This window comes from Anas acuta, chromosome 3, assembly GCF_963932015.1.
Source record: "Anas acuta chromosome 3, bAnaAcu1.1, whole genome shotgun sequence".
Lineage (NCBI taxonomy): Eukaryota > Metazoa > Chordata > Aves > Anseriformes > Anatidae > Anas > Anas acuta.
This window is the reverse complement of record NC_088981.1, coordinates 5,484,781-5,507,360: the sequence shown is the minus strand read 5'-3', so window position 1 is coordinate 5,507,360 and position 22,580 is coordinate 5,484,781. Positions and strand designations below refer to the sequence as shown.

Genomic DNA, 22,580 nt, shown 5'->3' with positions numbered 1-22,580 from the left:
ACAGCAAACTGTGGAGTCTTGACAAAATGAGAACTTCTCTGAGCTCAGTTCACATTTAAAATATGTTTTAGCCACAGAAAACAAAAAAACTTTGTTATTGTAAACAGAAACTCAGATTGTACATTACAGTTAAGCAGCAAGTAGCAGCGTTTGTGTCTTCTGAGTTACAGCTTGTATAGGCTCTCAGTCTTGTTTGAAACACCACAGCGTACTGTGCAAGTGTAAGGGTTTGAGCTTCATTGCCTGCCAACATTACAGTAAATTCATGTTTCGTCCTCCCGTGGAAGTTACGTCTACATTATTTCTTTTGCTACACCATATTATTATATAGGATTATGTAGTATTATATTTTAAAAAGTTTCAGGAAAAATGTGTATGTCCTTCTGAATGCCGTACCCCTCTTAAGCGTCTGCCTTACAATCAGTGAGGGTTGGGTCCTTAAACTCCTTAGAGGCCTTTGAAAACCCTGTCAAGTCCCTATCTGCTTAAACAGTTTTGAAAAGCTGATCTGTAGCCTCTCTCTGCCTCATTTGCACCGTTCTGTAATAACATAAAGAAATAGCTGGGCTCTTCTGCTAGAATTAGCCATCTTCTTGACTTCAGTGCCCACAGAACAGCGTTGGCTGTCCAGTGGAAATAAACCTTGTACAGCTCCCAGTATTTTATAAACAAAACACAGCAGTTATGCAGCATGAATAATTTATAAACTCATGAAAAATCTTTTTCCTACTTTCAGACAGCCAAATAATAGGCAATGGTCAGGACACATTGCAGGTGAGTATCCCGTGGCTCACTTACAAGAACAAGGAGCAGCAAGTCACTAATCTTGGGGTTTTTTTATCCCAGGTGGTAGGAATTAAAAGGTGATATTCTTATTTACAAGGTCATGAAAACCTGTGTCCCATGTCATGGTCTACACAGAAGCAAGGCTCCTTTTGAGAAGCAGATCAGGAAAACTTACTGCATTTCCTAACAGAAAATGAGGAAACCCTGGTGGTGATGATACTTCTGTCAGTCATTGCTGGCTGGATCCAGCTCTTCTACAAGCACTAAGTAATCTGTGGCACCTGCTAGTGAAGACTTACTCTGGAGAGCTAGGAGGAAAGGAGCATGTGTATGTATGTCTTCACTGGTAAGCGTAGGAGCTGGAGTAATGTTTCCACTGTAATGTAACTGTGTGCACTTAGTATATTTTAAGAAAAGAGCAGGAAAAATACCTGGAGTTATATCCTGATTAGTCATTTACAAAGGAACTAACACTAAGGAAACTCTTCACTGAACTGTAGTGCTTACTCATGGTGAAGTGGTACGTTATGATTTCCTAGCTGGAGACTAATCTGGGGATTAGTGCTGCAGAGAGACACCCAAAGGATGACTAGAGAGGGAAACAGGGGCCCTATTCGTTTTGAGCTTCCTGGCAATTTCCACTTGGTGCGAATGTTAGAAGTGTTTTATTTCTCTGGTGAACTTCTGTCATTTTGAAAAGCTGAGAAGCATTTGGTAGGAGGGCTTTAGTTTTCTGGTGCGTTTCTATGGAAAGCAAAGCTTCCCTTGGCAGAATGAGGACCTTTCTGGTGGACAGGTTGCTTTAGATGTAAATGCTTCCTACCAGCTCCACACATCTGAAAAAAAAAAAAAAAAAAAAAACAAACCACAAACAAACAACAACAACAAAAAAAACTGTTTCTGAATAATCTTCCCCAGTGACAGTGAAGTTATTTCAGTAAATCTCGTGCAGGCAGAATGCGCTGGGATTGTCATACGGCTGGGCTCATTGCAAACTGTCCAACTTCAGGTTACTTTTAAGACAAGTAATTTACATTCCAAGACTCTTCACATTGCACAGGAGCAGCCACAACAGCACCTTGTTTTTGGTAATAAATTTACTGTTATCTATAATGACTCCTGTGATGTGAGGCATTATATTGAGCTATGTGATGTAACAGCTATGATTGCTAGGGCCTGCAGTAAACAAAGAGCTAGTGTTTTTTTGCAGAGAATAAAACTGATTCATAGGAAAGTTGTATAAGTTCCTGCATGCTCTACTGGCCATGATTTGAAGGTAGTTTGTGGTCTTTCACTCTCACTCAAATGAATCCCAAATTTCCAGCAGAACTTTTTTTTTTTTTAATACTTGAGTACTGATAAAGACACAGCTCTTTAAAGTTTACAGGAGCTGGGTAGTTTGAGTGGCAGCTGAATCTCCCTTCAGTGCAGAAAGGAAGGTGAACTCGAGTGGATGTGAAGGTAATGTGAGATACAGACATGCACTACGTGACAGGAAAATTTTCTGCCGGGTTGGTGTGGCTGTCCTAGGAAGTGCTGGAGTACACACTGAGATGTGAAGATGTTAAAAGATCAGTTTCTGCAGGAAAGGCTGGAAGGTGAGCAGCAGGGAAGCGATTTGTCAGGGAACCCAGACTGTCACCCAAAAGGATCTCACAGGGAAGCAGCAGGAGTTGTGTCCTGGCATGCTGTGGACCTGAATTTACTTCTACATTTGCCAGCACTGCATTGGCTTAGTATGGTGAGGAGCATTGAGGAGGAGGTGAACAGTGTGGGGCAAGGAATGGGAGCCTGCAGCTGATGGATCCCATGCAGCTGCAGGTTCTCCTATCTTCCCTCAGTCATCTGTGGTGCCATTGATTCTCATGACCGTGGGATTTTGCTGTGGAAGTTAACTTTTACAAATTGCTATCATTTATTTCTAATTATAAATAGTAATAAAAACAGAGACAATTTCTGGGCTTAATTAATCCCTCGCAGCAGGATTCCCCCTTGACACCGATCTCTGTTCCAAGCCACCCTCTGGTCCTCTTTCTGCACTAAACTCTCCCTTCTCCAAACAGTAACCCTGTGTTACAAACAGATCCCAGTTGCAGAATAATGCTCCACAGTGTGAATCCCACTGTCTCTCCTACCCCAAGACTCTCCTCCCTGAAGTTAATGTATTTTGAATTTTATCAGCTTTTTTTTTTAATTGTTTTATTTTAATGTGAACACCCTCAATTTTAATTTAATATTTTTTTTTAATCATCAGCCAGCTCTGTCAGCCAGCACAGGAGGCTGCCTCTAGATAGATTTTGGCCTCCAGCACATCATCAAGTTACGAGTCATCAGCTGAGCTGTAGCAACCGATCACACGTGGTTTTTTTTGACTGATGCCTACAATTAATATGAATGGGAACTGCATGTACAGCTTCCCTAGTGAAATTTGGACTTCTTGACCAATTTTAAAATACTTTTTGTTTTGTTCATTTTACTCTAGAGACATCTGTTTGTTTTTATTCGAATGAAAATTAAAGAGCTAACCTCGGTCAAAGTTTAAATTTGTTATTAATGTTACATTATATTTTCAGAAATTTAATCAAGCCTAAGTTCACTCAAGGAATTCAGCTCCTCTTAATAGCTTAGCCTTCTCTTTTTCAAAGTTCTTCATTGACAGCTTGTGTTGGGTTTTAGTGAGCAGAATTAAAACCAACATCCTGCACATTGGAGTCCAGGGTAATACTGAAGGCAACGCAACCTCGTGTGCTCTTGGAACTGGCTTTAGGAACATGAATTCACAAGCCAGTGTATTTACTTCCCCTCAGTATCTATCAGAAGATCATATTTACATGTGAGGTTGAAATTTAACAGCCCCTCTCCCCCCTCCCCACAAAAAAAAAAAAAAAAAAAAAAAAAAGATTAATTTTAATGCAAGTGAAATGCTTTGCCTTTCTTAAATTGTCATCATCTGGATGTCTGTGGAATTGTCACTGGTGGAAAAGGAATTGTTTCTGTGGCTGCACAGAAAGAGCAGTTTTGATAAGGGACTGAACGGTCTAAGTAGCAGCTTTTTTGTACTAGTGAATTTTTTGAAATTAAGGAAGTTGGTCAATGGAGCCTGTGAATGGGAGAAGGGGAAATCGCTCTGTATAGCTGCGTCAATACACATCCTGCTGTATATCACTCAGAATAAGACTTTGCAGCTTAACATGTGCACCTCTGAAATCTTACATCATACATCTTCAGCGTTTCCTCTATAAAAGGATCAGAAAGTTCTGAGAGAGCTGTTTGCCTGAAATAAGTTATTCAGTCCTGCATCCATCTAATCCAAAGCTTTTCCATCAACACTAGACCAAAAGTTTCCTGTTCCTTGGTTCTCTGTGGTCTACCTTCTTACTCACCATAACCTCCTGACTGCCAGGTCATGCATGACTTGTAAGTTCAGACCTGCATTTGATTATAAGACGAGCTCCTAAAACCCTTAATATGGTTACTAATTCCATCGGGAAAGGCTGAAATAAAAGTTTAAAAACAAAATGTTATTTACTAAAACCCCCATTTTACTAGTATGTAAAAAATGTCCAGTTCCATCTAAAACCAGTGTTTTTTCATCTTGTGATAAAATAGTCTGGTGGCATCAGAGGGACACGTACTGTATTACTTTTGCCCCATTCAAAATGGCTTTAACTCTATCTTGTCTCAGCCAGAATTGTGGCAAAAGGGGTCTAAAAGGGGGCTATAGTAGCCACACTGAGAAGGTCATTTTTGCTTAGGTTGTTGGGTTTGCTCAGTTAAACCCTGGGGCTTAGTATCTAAAGAACATTTGATTAGCTTGGATGAAGTACAAGTGCTTCTCTGCTGGAAGCCAGTCCTGATAGCTGTTACAGGATGGTTCAAGGTACTAAAACTCTGAATGATGGCAAGTTAAAAGGAAGGAAGACCTTGCTAGGCTTGCCCCTGGAAGAAATGTCAGTCAGAACGACTCTGTTACTTCAAGGAGGATGAGCAGGAGGGCGTTGGGGTGCTGACTAAGGCTGACAGAGCCCTGATGGCTGGGGAGGTGGGAGTTATGCACCGTTTCCATTATGCTAACGTCAACTTAAAAATACAAATGCCCATCTTTGTACCTCTCCCTGCTCCCCAGAGCCTTCTAGCAGCTAAAACAAGTAACAGCCTAGCTGCCCTGTTCCCCCTCCCCAAACTCCGCATAGCACTCAGCTCTTAAGTCTTTTAAGGTGAGCACACAGCAGGGATGGGAGTGAGCATTATGAGCAACAGGGTGCATATTCTTCATGCAAAATAATATGAGATACTGGCAGAGGCTGTGAAGCAGTTCCTTTGACTTCCACTGAGAGTTTCTTGAGACTGGGAGCAATTCATGTAGGGGAGATGCTAGAAACAACGTGTCAGGCAAGGGGGAACAAGTTATGAGGGGAAAGAACTAACTGGCTGAAGTACATGTGGTCAGACAGCATGAGGGATGGAGTGAGAAAAAGACAGGTGTACGCCAGGATCGTGTTGCTGAGATGCCTCTCAGACTGTATTTTCTCCTGATGGTTCTTTTTTGTAAACCTGCGTGTGTGTCTTGACTTCTGGGGAGTTGAGAAGGTGAAGCCCATGCAACTTCCTGGAAAAGCAGTGGGTGGCAAAGATACCCTTTGTGTTTTCAAACAGGATCTGTAACAATGCCCTGATACAACATGTTGAATAATCCACTTCAGCCTTGTTTTATAGCTACCTTTAAAGCTTTGAGGAATTGACATTCATTGGCATATTTTTACTAAAATTTTCCTTGGTCCTGACTTCTTCTGCCATGATATTATCCCTGTATCTGTATTTTAGAGATTATGTAACAAAACATTAGGTTTCTTGACTCTCCAAACTTACTAGAATTTGAATTATGCTAGGAAAGGATGAACAGTATATTTCATTTTACTAGCTCCGTGCTGATTTTTTGCTTGTTCGTTTTATCAGACTGAATTTAGATAAAAATTGGAATTGAATGACAAAAAAAAAAAACACAACAACAAAAACCCTTTAAAACGTTTTATTAGTTGTTTTAAATATGATGTTACTGAACATATAGGAAGGATGTTTTGCATGTAAAAATAAATTGTTAAATGCAAAATAAAGGAATTGAAAGGTCAGCTTCTGATTATCATGTACTTCAATGCTTCAGAGTCCTTAGGCATCATCATTTTATTTATGGATTGTAAGAGGAAAACAGGCTTTCCTATTCATACAGGGATTGTAAGAAGGAAAGAAATCTTCCTTCTTTTTTACATCTCAGTCTCTTTACCAATTCTGAATGAACGAGTCCTTTTAGAGACCTGATTAAATGAACGAGAATTTCTTTTTTTCCTATTTCTTTTTATTTTTTTTGGTAGGAGAGGGCCTGCTGTCAGAAGCTAGTTATCAGTTCAGTAAGTGTTCTAACACTTCACCAATATTGGTCTACTCTGTGCTTCAACTTTCTATGTGAGCTTAACAATAAATACATGTACGGCATCATACTGGTTTAAATATGCAGTTTAAAATAATTTAATAATTTTGGGGTTTGAGCTTTACCATGGATTTGTCATTATTGAATAAGCATTTCTTTTTAAACAGGAAAAATATCTAAGTGGTATTGAAATGGACAAATTTATATTATTCTTAAATTGGTTTTGAGCCCTAAAGGAAGGAGTCGGAAACACACGTAATGCTGATGTAGGTCACTTTGTACAGGGGAGTCACAACTAAACTCACAGGCTTTTTTTCCTGGCTATTTGAATGTCAAACACAGCCACCTGTGGTGATTCTGGTGTTTGTGCACTTCCCTTTTTCACTTGGCTGGTGTTGTAAGCCTTGAGGGACTTCCAATCTGTGTCTACATTGGTGTAAGAATGGAAATGGGATGCTCTGGATTGACCTCTTGGATAAGGAAAATCAGATCTTTTCATAACAATCTGTGGATGGCCCACCTAAGAAGGCTGAAAACATGTATGTAGGTTTTAGACAAAAATCACAAATGTCTTTCTACTTAGCTTTTGTATCGATAACTGGTTGTTTCATCACCATGACATGAATTTAATGAGCTCTTTTGTTACTGAGGCACTGTTTACCAAATGGTTGGTTTTAGGAGCCATTTTATTTGTAATAATTCACTGTTCAGTAACTTGGCTCATTGTCTCAAGACAGTTAGACAAACGCTTGCTCAGAGAATTTTCTGCACAGGTACTCCTGCTCCTGCTCTTTCTGTGCTATTGCCTCTACCTGAACAGATGGAAGCAGCATATTTTAAACCTGTGAAAGTCAAATAGAGGAAAATACAGGCAGATTCCTGATTCTGCTGATCCCAGAACTGAAAAGAACAAAGAGCTATCAGGTCTGCAATTTGTGAAGTTGGAGTCCTTTTACATTGAAACAATTCTAAGACCTTACACTGAATTCATTCAAGTTGGTTGCAAGTCTTGCACTGATCTCAGTTGAAGGTTCAGGCCCTAGTGAGATTAACAACATAAACAACGTCTCTAAGAATAAATGCCAAAGAAACAGGAAAAGTGGACTAAATTTCTATGTCTTTGACTTAGGTCAGGAAGAATGAAAACAACAGGGATAGTGTTCTTTTCACAGAGAAATGGACAGGAAGCACAAAGTGTGAAATAAATCTATCGTGCATTTCCACTGCTGTTTGTTGGAAAGCAGTGAGAACCTTTTTCCTGCCTACTTCACCATGAGGAAGGAAGGGCTGAACAACAAAAAAAAAAATCTGGGCTTTAACTCATAGCTTTTCTACAGACCTTTTATGTGACCTTGAGCAAGTGATTCTGAGCATTTTAGTGGCAAATAGAGGATAGGAAGTTGGTTTTTTTTTTTTTTTTTAGCCTTAAAAAAAAAAAATCTGTCTATTCACCACTAAAAATGTGAACTTTTTTTTTTCTAAGTTACTTTCTAGAGAACGAAGATGGATGGACACCTACAGAGACATCCCATCCCTTCCCATAGATGGGATGAATTGTCATTTGAATGTACACATCTCCTTTGGCAGTACAGCTAGGCTTTATGACCAGTCCTTAGTTAGTGGCTCACTTTTCATGTCAGACTCTAAGCATGGGCTCTGTTCAGCCCCTAGCATCTGGTGTCCTGTTTTACTTGTTCTTATTTCACTATGAAATACGACCTGGAAGCAATGATATCATGGGAGGGTCAGAAGACCCTGTCTGGGTGGCTCTTAAGACTCATGGCTTCCTGGGATCAGTGATACAAGATCAGTTGTTGTATAATACCCTCATTAAAAAATTATTTCAAATGTTCACTCACGGCATTTGCAGAAACTTACAGAAGGTTGGTTAATTAAACAAACAAAAACATTGCTGGAAACAGAATTGTTCTCAAAATGTTTTTTTTTTTTTTTAGGCAAGTTTTACTCAGCACCATTTTGCAGGTAATTTGCAGCTCTTTTTGTCCACATGTATAGTGTGACATGTTTCCATGAAGCCCAGACCCATTTCCATTTCTGTGCAGCAATCGTGTCAAACACATGGTTTGGCACAAATCAAACTGAAAGCATGAAGTGGGCAACTAGTTGACATTCATACCTTGTATGTTTATTTAACTGGAAATGAATAGACTTGCTGTTTTCTGGACTGTTTTTCTGAAGAGAGCACATGTATTAGAGATGTGAAAGACACGCACGCACGCACAGAAGTTTGAAGCCCTTGGGCTTCTGTGAAATAATAGGAATTAGACTGTACAGTCACCACCAGAAGCTTTATTGACCAAGACTGCTGGGTGACATGGTGGGCCTGCAGAGGTCCAAGTGTCTTGTGTTTAGTAGTCTAGGATTTCACCCATCTCACATTGTGTAGCTGCAATATTGGACAAGTTCTTGTTGTCCTGAGAATATTTATGACTGTGAGAACAGAAATCCTAAACACAAAAAAACAAACAAACAAAACCCACTGAAATTCTAAGCTGTGATTGTCTTCTGTATGTGTGCTTGTGTATTATTTCTGGCTACCATGGCATTTTTCCTATGAAATTTGGCTTTGTTAGTTGATGGTATTGCTTTGGTCTAACCAACTACATTTGCAGACCTGGGCTGCACAGACCATTACAGAGGTGAACAGAGGGGTTTTTAGCAAATAACCTCATTAATCTGCTAAGGTTTTTGCTCAGCAAGAAAATATTCAGTGTGCAGTGTCACAGTTCTCTGAACTCCTGAAACTGGGTGGGATTTGTCCAGCTTTTCACGAGCTGGTTTTCTTTCTCGTCACATGTTCTGTGCTGTTTACCACACATGGGTTACAGATGGTAATTTCAATTTAGAAACCCAAATGTAATAAATTCAGTAGATTAGTATTTGGCCAGGATTGAGTACTGAGATTGTTCAATTGACTATTATGGAAAACACATCAGCCAACCTCATCTCTGACCAGAGAGCAGTGGTTCCATCCCCTTACAAACAAAACCTTTGTTATGTCTTCCTTGCACTATGGCTCTGGTCTCTACTGTGCGTTTGTTTCCAAAGCAAAACAAAGAATTCATAATCCTTGGCAGTTTGAATATTTCAACTTGGATTTTCCTGTTATACAATTTACCTACTAGACAATGGAATATAAGAGATGACCTCACTGCAGAGGAACAGTATGTTTTCAGATGCATTCAGCCCTATTTGTTTCTGGTTCAGCCTTAAACAAGAGTGAACTCTAAAGCAGAGTCTGAGGATCTGGGCTTTAGTGCTGATATCCCTTACTTTAAGCAAGAGGAGCACTCATGCCTGCTTATTTGGCTATAGTTTTCAAGAGATACTAGAGTTTGGAACTTTGGGGTTGAGGTTTGGGTTGTACCATTGTTAAATATTAAAGAAAATAAGGGCTTCTTTTTTAAGGTAGTTTTGGAAAAAGGAAAATCTATTGCTATTGGCATTTTCAAACTTAAATAGGATAATATGTACACACAGATACTTATTAGTACATACTTTGTAGTCCCTGTTATTTCATTATAGGAAAAATCTTCCTGTTTTACGAATACAAACACACATAAATGCATGATTTCGATTCACTGTGATAAAAATATGGAGGAATAAGGATAATCGGCAAGTATCATACAGCTTTTGATTGTTTTACCCGTATTTTGCCTGTTGCTTTCCTCCTGGTTATTTGTAACGTGTCTAGACTTCTGTCTGATTTAATGAAAAAATCATAATGGCAACAAAGATTTGATTTTTTCCCTCCAGGTTTTTCACCAAACTGACATTGGCTTGGAGTTTAGAATGAACACCTTCATGCTGTGAAGATAGTCTGGAAGTCCTGTCATGTTGCAGGTATGTACAGGTAGAGATTTTAGCTTTACAGTGAAACCATCATGCCACTTAATTTTCCAGTGAGTCATAATATCAATTCCTTATTATTTTGACCATTCTGTTTACACTGGTTTTAAGTGTTTTATTTAATTTATTCCCCAGAATTGAAAACAACATCCAAAGATGCATAACAGTAGAATGTGGAAGAAGGAAAAGTAAAAGGCTGTAAGGTACCAGTTTGCTGTTTGATTTTTGTCCTTTACCAGTTTAAACAGCATGATCTGTTAACTGCACGGTCATTGGTCATAACTGGGTGGGCCTTCAGAAAATCAGCTTTTAACTTAAAAACTGAGTACACTGCCTAGGTGAGGACCACACCAGTATTAGTCTTGAAAAATGAGCAATGAATGACTCTTACTTTTTTGATGAATATTTGTAGGATTAACATATAAAGCTGAAAGTTGAACAAGCAAGATGAAGTGAAAACAGAAAGAATGACACAGGCTCCTCTGCCAATCACTTGCTGTCTCAGAGAGTGCACTGTTTGGACAATTAGTAATAATTATTTATTTTAGTATTTTAGGATGTCAAGACCCTGACCAAGACTGGGGTTTTGTTATGTGTCACACCCTGCTCATGTAGGGACAGGTCTGCTCATAGGAATTGCAAAGTGTAGGAACAAAAATAAAGGCACACAAAGGTGCTATTTGTTTCCACAGGGTGATGAAAAAGGTTAAGCAGCAGGACAATGGCACAGCCAAGAGTAAAGCCCAAGTGTGCTGACTCCTGGTCTTGTGTCCTGCTTGCTGAACATTGCCTTCTTTAGCAGGAAAATGGAAGCCAAAATGCTGCAATAGTCTGGGGTGGGGAAGGGGTAGCAAAGAGACAGAGAAAAAACATGTTCAGCTTTTTATGTAACTACCATAATCAGGACTTGGTACTCAGTGACAAAACTGCCTGTCCATTTTTTGTCTATTGAATTTTGCTACTCATCTAAATTTGTTAGTAAATCTTGACTGCTAATTCTCACCCTATTTCAACATTTCTCTCTACATAATCATGATATATTCTGGTACTTCTTTTAATTGTTTTATAACTTTCCAGTGACTAATAGCATATACATACAGTAGGAATCTATAAATTAGACAAGTTGAACATCTTGTGCATCTTTAAGTGGTGAAGTGATGAAAATTTAAAGCCTGGCAAAGTCAGCTTTTTGGGAGGAGTTGGCCAAATATTCTGTCCATTCTCATGAAGCTTTTACAGACTGATAAACGAACAGTCATTGCCATAACCATTTACTAGAACTCTTTTTCCATTTCTGACAGTGAACAATACTGTGGTGTCTGCAGTGTTCATTGTGCTCACTGTAGGAAATGGATAAAGCATACTATGCATATGGTAATAAAGGTGAGTGCCTGCCAGTTGCAGAGATGTATCTGATGAGTACTGCATGGGTAAGAACTGACATGCTCAGAGTATGATAGGAGCGCTGGGCTAGGAGTCATTTTACTGAACAGTGCATTGATTTAACTTCTACCGTTTACCACTGAGACCTAGATTTATGTGTTTATAGTCATTTCTATGTTAGTGCGTCAGTGCTTAATGCAGATCAGTTCCTTCTGAAGTAGACAGGAATGATCAGATTTCCTCTTTACTGATGGGTGAACTGGAGCCACAGAAAGACTTCATGATTTGTTCACATAGCCAGCCAAGACAAAATATGGGATTCCCAATTCCCAGTTTGTTATTCTAGTGATTGGTGGAGGCTGTTTCCATTCCTCAACTGTTAAAGAACACTCCTTCCTATTCCGTATTCTGAACTAGAACAAATTGTACTGATCTGACCCCAGTTGTAAAGCTATAAATTTAATTTACAAGGTCATTTATATGGGAGGAGATGTAGTGTCAAAATACAAGAATCTATGCAAGGAGAAAACAGAAGAGGCATAGATAACATAACCCCCATAAAATGTCTCCATATGTGATTTGTGTGGAAACAGTTGCACTGAGATCAGAAAGAAATCTGTTGCTTTTGGCAAAACTGGTAACTCTACAGCTCAGTAGTTATTAGGGCCTCTGTGTGATGCTTTCTGAGCTACGGACTTATCTTAAATACTTCCTGTTTTACAGCTTTTAGCCCTGTCAAGATGTATGCCTTAGTGTGATTCAGTTCTGTTGTTATAATGATATCAAGATTTAAAATGAACAGTTAAAAGATTAAAAGATAGTCTGGCTGCAAGCATGAAGATGAACATAGTTTGGAATGGAAAATAAAAGACTACAGAAGCAAATTTCAGACTGGAAGTTGATCTGGCAGTATTTTAGGCACTCTTTGTTTTCTGTATATGTCAGTCAAGTGAGCCTGTCCTCACTGTAACACTCATTAGCTCCAAAAAAACAACCCTTTTTGCCATCAGCTAGCCGCAGTAATTCTGCATGGTCTAAAACAATTGCAGGAGCAGATAGAAATGACCAAATTGAATTCATCAGATTTGAAAAATATTAAGAATGTTAATGCAGGAGTAAGTAGAGAATATGCACCTCCTTTGTGCTAGGTGCTGCACACAATTACGTATGTGCATAGAGGTGGTCTGCTGTTTGGTAGCTACAGTAAGTGATGTTAAACAAAAAAATGGAAATACCTGTCTCTGTTTTAGGTTGTGGACCCTTAGGGCTCATTTTGAAGGTAATAAAGGAAATTATAGCTGCATTCATGTGGGACTATTTGGGGAGAGAGCCTTGAAAATAAACCTTTATTTGACAAAAGGATCTGGCCATATGTGGTCTTCCAAAGGCAATAAAGGATCTGACCATTAGTGGGAAACACTACAAAAATTTCATCTTTATAGTACTTTCATGAGCTTTCCAGGACTGACAGTGTCCTTGTATCTCAAGACTCTCCAACCCTGTAAAATGCATCATACCAAATGACAGTAAAAAGCTATCAAGTAACCTGATCTTAAAATCACAAATCTATGCACTTGGAGAAAAAGAAAAAAAACATGCCAAAGCAGAGTTTTTAATTCCCCAGACAGTACAGATAGAAACCTGTAGGATCTTTTATGGGACACAGTGCGTGCTCTCAATTTCTGTCATTTTCATGTATCAGGACACTGAGGTGCTACTGAAATGTGGCAACGTAAAATAGAGAATCAGGTAAATATCCTAAGAAAGTACAGCGGAACCAGGTGTTTTTTATCAGCAGTGCTTGAGGTGTGGGACACCACTTTTGCCTAGAGGTTCAGCTTTCTTTCCTGAGTAATGTAATATGCATCTCAAAGAAACAGATATAGACATGATTGGAGTTCTTCTTGTCTGAGGTTTATCTGTACTCCAAAGAAAATACTAGCTGGGAGAGAATGGGCAATTCCCATCGGTCTGTAAAGCAAACTGGGTTGGATGTGGCACACTTGTACAACCTCTGTGTTAGAACTCATAGAAGTATTAAAACATGAGATTCTGGTGAAATACAAACAGAAAAGAACACCCAAAGCAAGAAAAATGAAAGGGATCTGCCCTTCCATACAGCTTTGTGCTCCATTTTTAACTCCCAATACAACACAAGTGTAGCACTGACCTCAGCAGCATTTGGGCAACTGTTTTCCCCCAAGCCACATGTGATGACTGGAGTACTTGATCTAAATTTATGACTTGCTGTTCCTTGTTAGGCTACAGCTTCCAGCCTGCCTGGCAGTGTTTTTGGTAAAAGAGCAGCCTCCAAGATTAAGATACATAATGCCTCTAAACGATGACTGTTACACTTTCTTACCTGACTGTAGAAAGGAAAAAAACAACAACTCAGAATTGCTTCTTTTTTAAGTTTCCTAGTCTTAGCTAGGATATGTGAGGAGGGAAATGGTTCTAATTAAATTAGTGGAAATTTTGCTGTTATCCTGCAAGAGATCAAGATTTTACCCAGGCCTCAAAAACAGGTAAGTCTGAAAGAGTAGGTAGAGTGCCTCTTGTTCAGCTTTGAAGGCAAACACATGGGCTAACCTGGGTAAGCTGGGCATACTTCAGTATTTCTTCTTCAGCCACTGGAAAGATGAGAGAACTTCAGGCTGTTTTGGAAAGTGAAGTTATGACTTAAATGTCTTAAAATAAAGTGTGAAGGGATGAATGAAATAATGGACTAGTTCATAAACTTACAATTAGTCACGTGGTCTCCTCCAGTGTAAAGTCACCTTTCTCCTTTCACTGGCAGGTTTTGTTGTCAGATGTAGTTAATAGTCTAATTAAATAAAAATAAATTTAGCATGAAGTTTTTGCTGGCCTTCCTCTCACATTCATGGAATAAGTGAAGAGATACCTATCTGACCTGGCCCTATGACACATGGGGCCAATCAGTCAAAGGGTTTGCTTTATAGAACAGTTGTTTAGATAGCAATTCACAAGATTTACACCGGAGATAAATTAGACTGGACTCCAAACCACACCATCTCCCTTGCTTGTCATAAGGTTGAAAGGGGAAAAAAAACATTTGCGAAGGGGTAGAGGACTGGACAGGAGCTGAGCTCTTACTCTTGCTCTGCCACAGAAGTAATTGAATGTGTAGCTGCTCTAGGCTGCATTTACATGTATGGCAACCGGATATTTCTGACTGTGCTGCTGAATTTGATGCAAGCATGGGCACTCAGAAAGGTGCTGATTTACTAACTCTTAAACTCAGTAGAGGTTCTTGAAGGGATGCTGAAGCAGCTTTGGAAAAAGCAGCTTATTTCTGTTATTTTGGGGAGAAGAGAGCTTCAGTGGCAGCAAACATACTGTAATAGACTGAAGATTTTTTGTATTGTGCTTAAAAAAAAAAAAGAGAGAAATCTGTTTTGAGCTGTTATTAGTTGTCACTGTGCAATTGAAAGGTCAAACCTGATGTTCTTGCTCAAGCAAAACCCTTCTCGAAGCCAATGGAGTTTTGCCTGAGAAAATACTGGATAGAAACATGCACAAATGTCAGCACTGGGACTGGATTTGAACTGTATTCAGGCACTAGTTAAGAGAGTTCCAGAAAAAGCTCTAAATGTAGAAAGAATGCTACCTTTAAAGGGTAGTTTTACATAAGAAATATGAAGTGATATCCTCAGTTTACAAACTCTTGGGGATGAGAAGTAAGTGGCTGTAATTCATGGCTCTGCTCCCTCAGTTCTAGAGATGCCAGTTATCAAAATGTTATTAAATAAGTCTAAGGTCAGTCTAAATGCTACTCCTGCATGGAGCAGCTGGCTGTCCACAGCGTGACCCACTCCTGAGCAGGTGGTATAAACCTGCCTTTCAGTTCAGACCCCTTCACATTGCCTCTGCAGCCATACTTCCCAAAAAACGTGAAACAGCATGAATATTTACAGCGCAGTTAGCCATATATAACACAACAACTAGGAAATGCTAGTAGAAGCAGGATTCATTTACGTAGCAGCTGCATATGGGGCTTTGCTGCACGTCTTCTCATCCTGAACTTGGTTCCACACCAAAACGTGCCTCCCACATTCTGATCTCTTCTGCTGTGATCCTTGTTCTGTAACATTCACGAGACTGTTTTATATGTGACAGCTTAAGCACAGGCTGAAACATTTCTTATTTCTGGTAAAGTTCTTAATCTGACCTTTGCAGATTTGGTCTAAGTACCCAATCATACGACAGAAAAAGTAATGACTAATTTTGGTAAACAACTTACACAATGCAGTGTACTAAATTAAATTGTAAAATGTTAACAAAAACTTCTCATAAGTTATTCTGGGAGGGAAATGGCAAAGAAGTTCACAAGTCCTCTCAAATAAATCTGAGAATATCTCAAGCTACTCACAAACAAAAGAAAAGAGATGGAGATTTTCCAAGGAAATTATTTTATTGCTCAGCTCTATTCCTGTCCAAAAGGTTGGGTAAATGAGTAGTCACTTCTAGCTTTTGCAGTTTTAATTTCTAAGCAGGGCAGGACACAGAGTAATGAGTCGCTTGTGAATACTCCCAACACTGAGTGATGTCTCCTGGAGGTGGGATCAAATGTTTGCAAGTCTATAGAGAGTCCGATCTTCTGTTGCTTATGAGACATTCATGTTGACTGTTCATAGTGGTATTTTATCTGTTCCAGTTACATTGGCAAGTACAATGGATGGAGGTGAAGGCGTGTGGAGGGGTTCTTGACTCTTAAAATAATAATAGTGATGGTAATAATAAATGCTGGTGAGACTAAACTAGATATCAGCTATCCGTGCATTAAGTCATAACTTAGTCTTTGTACACAGATTATTTTCATATGCTGACTATTTAAAGGACAAGCTAAACTAGATTAAATAAATAACACCCCTTTACATCAAAAGACAGAAGTATTTCAGGCTCTTCACTTTATTGAGAAGTGGCTTGCTCACAGTGTACAATTTTCTAAATGGTTTAAAGAGCATAATTGTAGAGTTTTGTCTACTGAGACAGATGAAGGTGTAATAAGAGCCAACCACTAGAAGAAGGAGGATCCATTCAAAGTAGGGGTAAGGCTGCATTTTGAACAATAAGGGTATTTAACAACTTTGAAAAAACATTGTCTAGGAATATGGTGGATCTCCTTCACTGAAAGTCTTTAAATCAAGAATGAAACTCTTTCTCATGACTGTGCTTGATGCTGTAGCAGGAGTTATAGGCTTGACACAGAAATTACTGGGTGAAATTCCATGGCTTGTGTCATCCAGGAGGCCTGAGGAGAAGATTACATTTGGTCTCTAGTGGCCCACTAGTGCTTGCAAAGCATTCAGCTGGATTTCTTCTTCAGCATATGTGGAAGAGGAAAAGTAACATTTCTTATATCTGGACAATAGATGACAAGTGGTTTCCACTGGAGCTACAGATCAGGTTTCCCTTAATTTTCCAGGCAGTGCACTAATTTGTCAGGGAATAAGGAAACTGCCAAAGGACCTTTTGGTTGTTTTAAATTTGTGCAGCCTTTCCCCTCCTCCCACTTGTTCTCCCCTCCAAACCCAGTGTAGAGGTAAACAATGCATAAAAGTAGTCTACTGGTCCAAGTATGAAAACATTGGCACTGAGTAACTGTGTTTGCATTGGGCATCCTTTAAATTATATTAATAAAAAGGTGACTGGATTTCTCTGAGTACTCTGAAATGAGTTTTGAAAGAAAACAGCTTTTAGCAATTCGAGAGAAAAAAATACATATATTTCATTTGCAAATGGCATATATTGACTGAGGTTGGCCATAATATTTATGAATAACCATAGAAACACGACAAACAGGATCTACACAGTTACTTCCAAACTTCATTGCCAGAATCAGTATATTCTTATAACACTCCTAATCTGATATACCAGGTAATGGCAAATATTACGTTCATGAAAGAGAAGAAACAAACAGGCGCACTCCTTAGTGAAGTTCTTCGGCAAACAGACCAACACTATGCACACACTTTGAGCAGACCGTAACCTGTTAATTAAACCACAGAATATCTGCAAATATTTACTGTGGTTTGAAAAAGCTATAACGGTACATAAAGTAGATTTGCTTTACATTTCAACACACTTGCTGGTGAGAATAAATGATAGGAAAAAAAAAAAAGAAGGAAAAATGAAAACAAACAGATTGTTTCCAAAATCCTACCAAATATGTGATCCACTGAAATTATCAGACTGTTAACTGCTTGTAAATCTGCCTAGACTGGGGATGTGAAATTATTTTTAGTGTGACAGTAGAAACCTTTCTAATGCTACCACTGTGGCACCGTGTCAGCCTGAGTAAGAAGCAGCAAGAGTGGCATAATAGTCAACTGAGCAACCTGAGAACAAGGCAGCTTAGCAATACGTAATTTTCTTTCCAAATAGAAGAAGTATACTGATGTAATTATGTTTACAGCCTGTGAACTTCTGAAATCCTAGCGAGAGTAAATCTGAGGACACTGCCATCACCTTACATAGTCCAACTAGCAGCTACATAATTTTCAAAGAACATCCAGAAGCCTGAGAAGTTTTGCTCGGCTGCTTAATAGGGTGTGTAGAGCTCTGTTGTACTTAGTGGAAATGATACATCTCCAGCATGACAATTTGGTATCCATTACTGTTAATATCCATCCTGCTGAATCGTATTTTGTGCTTCCCATAAATTGTAAACTTGGTCCAGAATGGAAGAGCTTGAAATAAATGCATTTTTAGTTTTTTTTTTTTTTTTTTTTTTTGGTTCATTTATTTATTTATTTATTACTTGCTGTCTGGTTTGAGATTTTGGGACTGATAGGGGATGAATTTGCTGTGGTCTCATGAAGCATTCTTTCTTCTGTGTGAGAAAGTGGCTTTTGCATTGCCCATACATCAGGCTAAGTTATGGTGTCAGCAAGGAGGGCTTTTCTTTGGAAGAGGGCAGAAGAAGATGTTATGGAGGTGTTCAAGAGACTGGGAGAGCTTTGTTCCTCTCTGCCCCTTGTGGTTTTGCTTCTCATTGTGCTATAGATTGTTTGAATCACTGTCCTGTTTCAGACAAGTTGTACAGGCAGATGCTGGGCACGTGGCAGGATTTCAGATTTTCGTTGTTGTTTTTGTTGTTTTTTTAATGGCACTGGAAAAAAATGTAGATTGCAGAAGTTCAGCTGAGCATTTCTGCTGTCATCCTTAGCAGGGGAAGAGTAAACGATGTTGACACAATCATCTTTTGGTTTCAGATTTACTCTGCTAGGATGGGAAAGACAGGAATTCACATCCCTCAAATATTGTTTCAAGTTGTCTACAGACTAGAGAAGCACTACACTGCAACAGCTTACTTTTTATTTTTTATTTTTTCTTGTAATTACAAGAAAGGATGATTGAATTTCTAAGTGTTGATTTCAGTGGGAATAGAAATGTAAAGACACTTTTGGAAACTTGTCTGTGATTTATTTTAAAAATTAAGCTTTAGATTTTTAATGTCAGTTCTCTGAAAAATGTCAATGATGGAAAGAAAACAGTTGGCCATTCATATTCTACCTGAATAATTCTGACGAAAATACACATAGTTTTGTGCAAATTAAATTGCTCAGAGGTATAAAGACCTAAAAAATTAAACTTCAGAAAAGTGAAAACTAGTTTTTGAACATCAAACTAAAATGAACTCGTTACTTAACTCTGTAAGTTGTAACAATTCATTTCTCCAAGCTTCCCGGACAAGATGAGCGTTGTCTTCCAAGCAAATGACAATATATTATACAATGGTGTTGTATGCAACATAAAATGGCTTCAGCTTTTTTATGGAAATGGGAAAGATTCTCAGGCTTTCTGTTCCCAGTCCAGTTTAATTTCAAGTCTCATGCTCAGTTTCACTTTCAGAATGCCCTAAGAGAAAATGTAATTTAGACTAGAGCTGCATTTGCAAGTTAATGGCACTGACTGTAATCCTTCAAAATGATAGATACTGGAATTTTCCCCCCTTTACAGGAGGAATTGCATTTCTCAGTGTCACATAAGGAAAAGAAACAAACATGCAGAAACAGCAACTGGCCTTCAAATCTTTGAAGATACATTTGTGTTTCCAAAGCTGAAGCAATTTTCCTGCCAGAAATCAATGCGACCTGAAGTTAGAACCCCTGTATCTGTGCACTATTTACAGCGTTGACTTTCTTAAAGACACCATTCTATGTATTATAGAAAAAATTGGAATTGGAGTGGGAAGGCAAGAGATCATCAAGCAGGCTAGGGGTTTCTCTGTCATACAGAAGAAGTTTAGACACAAAACTTGGCTTCTTTTTTTTTTCTCTTGTATTCTGCATACTGCTAACTGTCATCAAATGTTTAAATGCAAGTGTTTGTCAGTTTTGACTTGTTTTGCAGTATTGTATCTTCTTTTGCTATATTTCAGATGGATTGATTTGCTGCCATTGTTTTACTTTTACATCTATGCTGTGCATTCAAGGAGGTTCCTTGCTGAATGGCCATATCCTCAAAACATTGTTCTTCAAGAACCTTTGAGGGTAAGAAATTGCTGTTTCCACCTGAAAGAGGTGGTTAGAAGGATGATACAGAGCTATTCCGATCTCTTCCTTCAAGTAGCACAAACCCTAGCAGCAAGAAAGGAGGCCTAAGAAGGATCTGCCATCCATAGTCAATACAGGGAAGGTTGTTTCACTTAGAATAATTAAACCCCAGACCCACACTCACCATTTCTGCAAAATTATCTCTGTCCAAAATTATCATTGGAGCTAGATAGGGAAGGTAATTCTGTCACTCTGAGACTATTGGATGGGGATAATCCTCTCACTTAAGCTCAGCCCAGTCAGTGAACAAAGGTCAGAAAATCCTAAAAACACTGGAAGCAAAAGCTGGCAGAACAGCATCCTGTCTCTCCTGGCTAATAAATACAGGTGGTCTCTGCTGTTAATGGAACTACTCGGTGTCTCCTTCAAATAAAGTGCATATCAAACTCATAGAGAAATGTAAGGCTTTAGCTGTTCAGACAAATGGTACTCATCCTGAGGGAATAAGATTCATTACATCCTTGCAACACAGGGCATAATTTAGCATCAGTTGGATGGATGTTGTACTCAGAGCTACCTGTCAATCTTCACCAGGTTATTTCTCTTCCAGATGACAGCTATCCGTTCAGCATTAATGGAAGCAACATGCGCAGAGATGCTTTTTTTTTGCCACTCTACAGTGTCTTACAGCCACAGAGTTGAAACCTCAATGCTTACATTGCTGGACTTCGCTGCAGCTTCATCAGAGTGAAGTACAAGGTATTACTAGTATAGTACAGGAGGAGCAATATCCCCAGAAATCTGGACAAGAACATTCCCTGGAACAATATTAGTAGCTTCTCCTGTCCCGTAATGTGTTGGAATATCTAATACGAATCAAACCCTATTTATGCTAAGGTATTGCAATATTGGATGAGGGTCTGGTGTCATCTGTTTGCTTCCTTTAGTTTTGATTGCCATGCTGTAGAGGGGACAGAATGGGGGAAATAATCAGGGCATGCATTTAATACATGTGGAAGGTGATTTTCCTGGGCCATAGATGGTATATCTGGGTCTTGTCAATATTTTTCTCTGCTCAGTCTTTGCTCAGGTGCCTTCTTCCAGGAATCTACCCTTTCATGTGTGTTTACTGCCTTTAAACAGGGAATAAAACCAGAGGGGAGAGGAAAAATAAAAACATGACACATAGTAAAAGGAAGGTTACTCCTTTGTTGGTGTTTTGGGGAACAGTTTTGTGTAAAGATTCTTAATGTTTGTTTTTGCAAAGAGATATTTACCTTAAATCTCAGGTACCTGACAAACAAGCTGGAATACCTTACTGGATTGTATCAAGACTGCTTGGTGATGCATTGACATTTGGTGTCATGACTCCATTAATCAAAAATATTTTGGAGGAAATTCTTCCTGGTTCATTCATCCACAAATAATTTACACTGGGAGCAGTGGGTCTAAACCTCCTTGGCAGTCTGAAATCGAGGAGCATGATGAACAGCTAGCCTGGCTCCTGACTGACCAGACACCCACTGCTTACCAGGGGTCTCATTTTTTTCAGGCATGCAGTTAGTCTGTTGTGCCTGGAGGGAGCTCACAGTAGATATTTGTGAATGATAAAAGAAAAAGGGACTGAGGGGCCAGGGACTCAACACAGGCTCTCAGGTGAAAGAAAGCACAGTTGTTAACCTTCCTGTGCCTGATATGTGGTTTGTCAATTAGGCAGCAGAAGCTGAGTTGGTTGTATATTGACCTACAAGCATTAAACAACTGGCTGGGAGCCATATCCTGTGAAGACTGCACTGTCTTTTTGATTTAAAAAGCAGCACCACAGTTGCAGTTCCACTTAAGGCTGGTGTTTTTTTGTTTTGTTTATAATTTCAACTCCTATTTTGAAACATAGTCTTTAATTAAAAAAAAAAAAAAAAGAAAAAAAAATAGAAAAATATCTTTCACCAGGTGCGCTCTGACTATTTATTTGGAAAAAAATAAAAATGATTTTGCACAGAAGTATCCAGAGTTTTCCAAAGGTTATTAACATGCATAGCCATGCCTGGCTTGACCGTGCAGTATGCTCCTAGACAGAATGACAAAGCTGGAAAAATGAAGTCAAGGAAATATGAGCTGATTTATTTTTTATGTGTAACAAGCTAAACCTTGATCCAGTGCATCTGTGGAGCAAAAGAATATTTATTCAGTTCCACCATCAAAAACACTGACAAACACATGAGGTGAGTGTGAATTGTCTCAGCTGAACTCATGTATTCTCCAGACATAATTAAAAACTGGCCCAATTTTTAATGTGGGCTACTTAATTGGATGTCAGAAATTCCACATTTGGAGGTTCAGTTTGACCTTTAGTTACATAAAAGAAGCGTTTAAGAGCCTCCAGTGAGTGTCAGTGTTTGAATGCAGATGCCATATTTGAAAACTGTGCTCCTTTACAATGATGCATTCCAGGCTAAAAAGCCCTGATCCTGCAAACAGTTTTGAGCAGGCTTCAGCTTGCTGCCACTGACACCAGGCTGCTGGAATCCACTCATTCCAGGCAATGGTACACTACTGAAGATGAGTACATATAGGGGGCAGTTCAGGTCTAAATTAGC

At 38.9% G+C, this 22,580-nt stretch overlaps 1 long non-coding RNA gene across 2 annotated transcripts in view; it reads left to right on the top strand.

The window, feature by feature from the left end:
• Window positions 1-911: 911 nt before the first annotated feature.
• The window catches only part of LOC137853243 (uncharacterized), a 32,132-nt gene continuing 10,463 nt past the window's right edge, over window positions 912-22,580 (top strand). The window contains exons 1-5 of one of the 2 annotated variants that reach the window (XR_011094350.1): window positions 912-1,132; window positions 9,989-10,075; window positions 10,217-10,284; window positions 19,869-19,980; window positions 20,594-20,742. This is a non-coding gene — a long non-coding RNA (uncharacterized lncRNA). The remainder of the gene's footprint in view (window positions 1,133-9,988; window positions 10,076-10,216; window positions 10,285-19,868; window positions 19,981-20,593; window positions 20,743-22,580) is intronic. The other variant, XR_011094349.1, reaches the window with a different exon arrangement.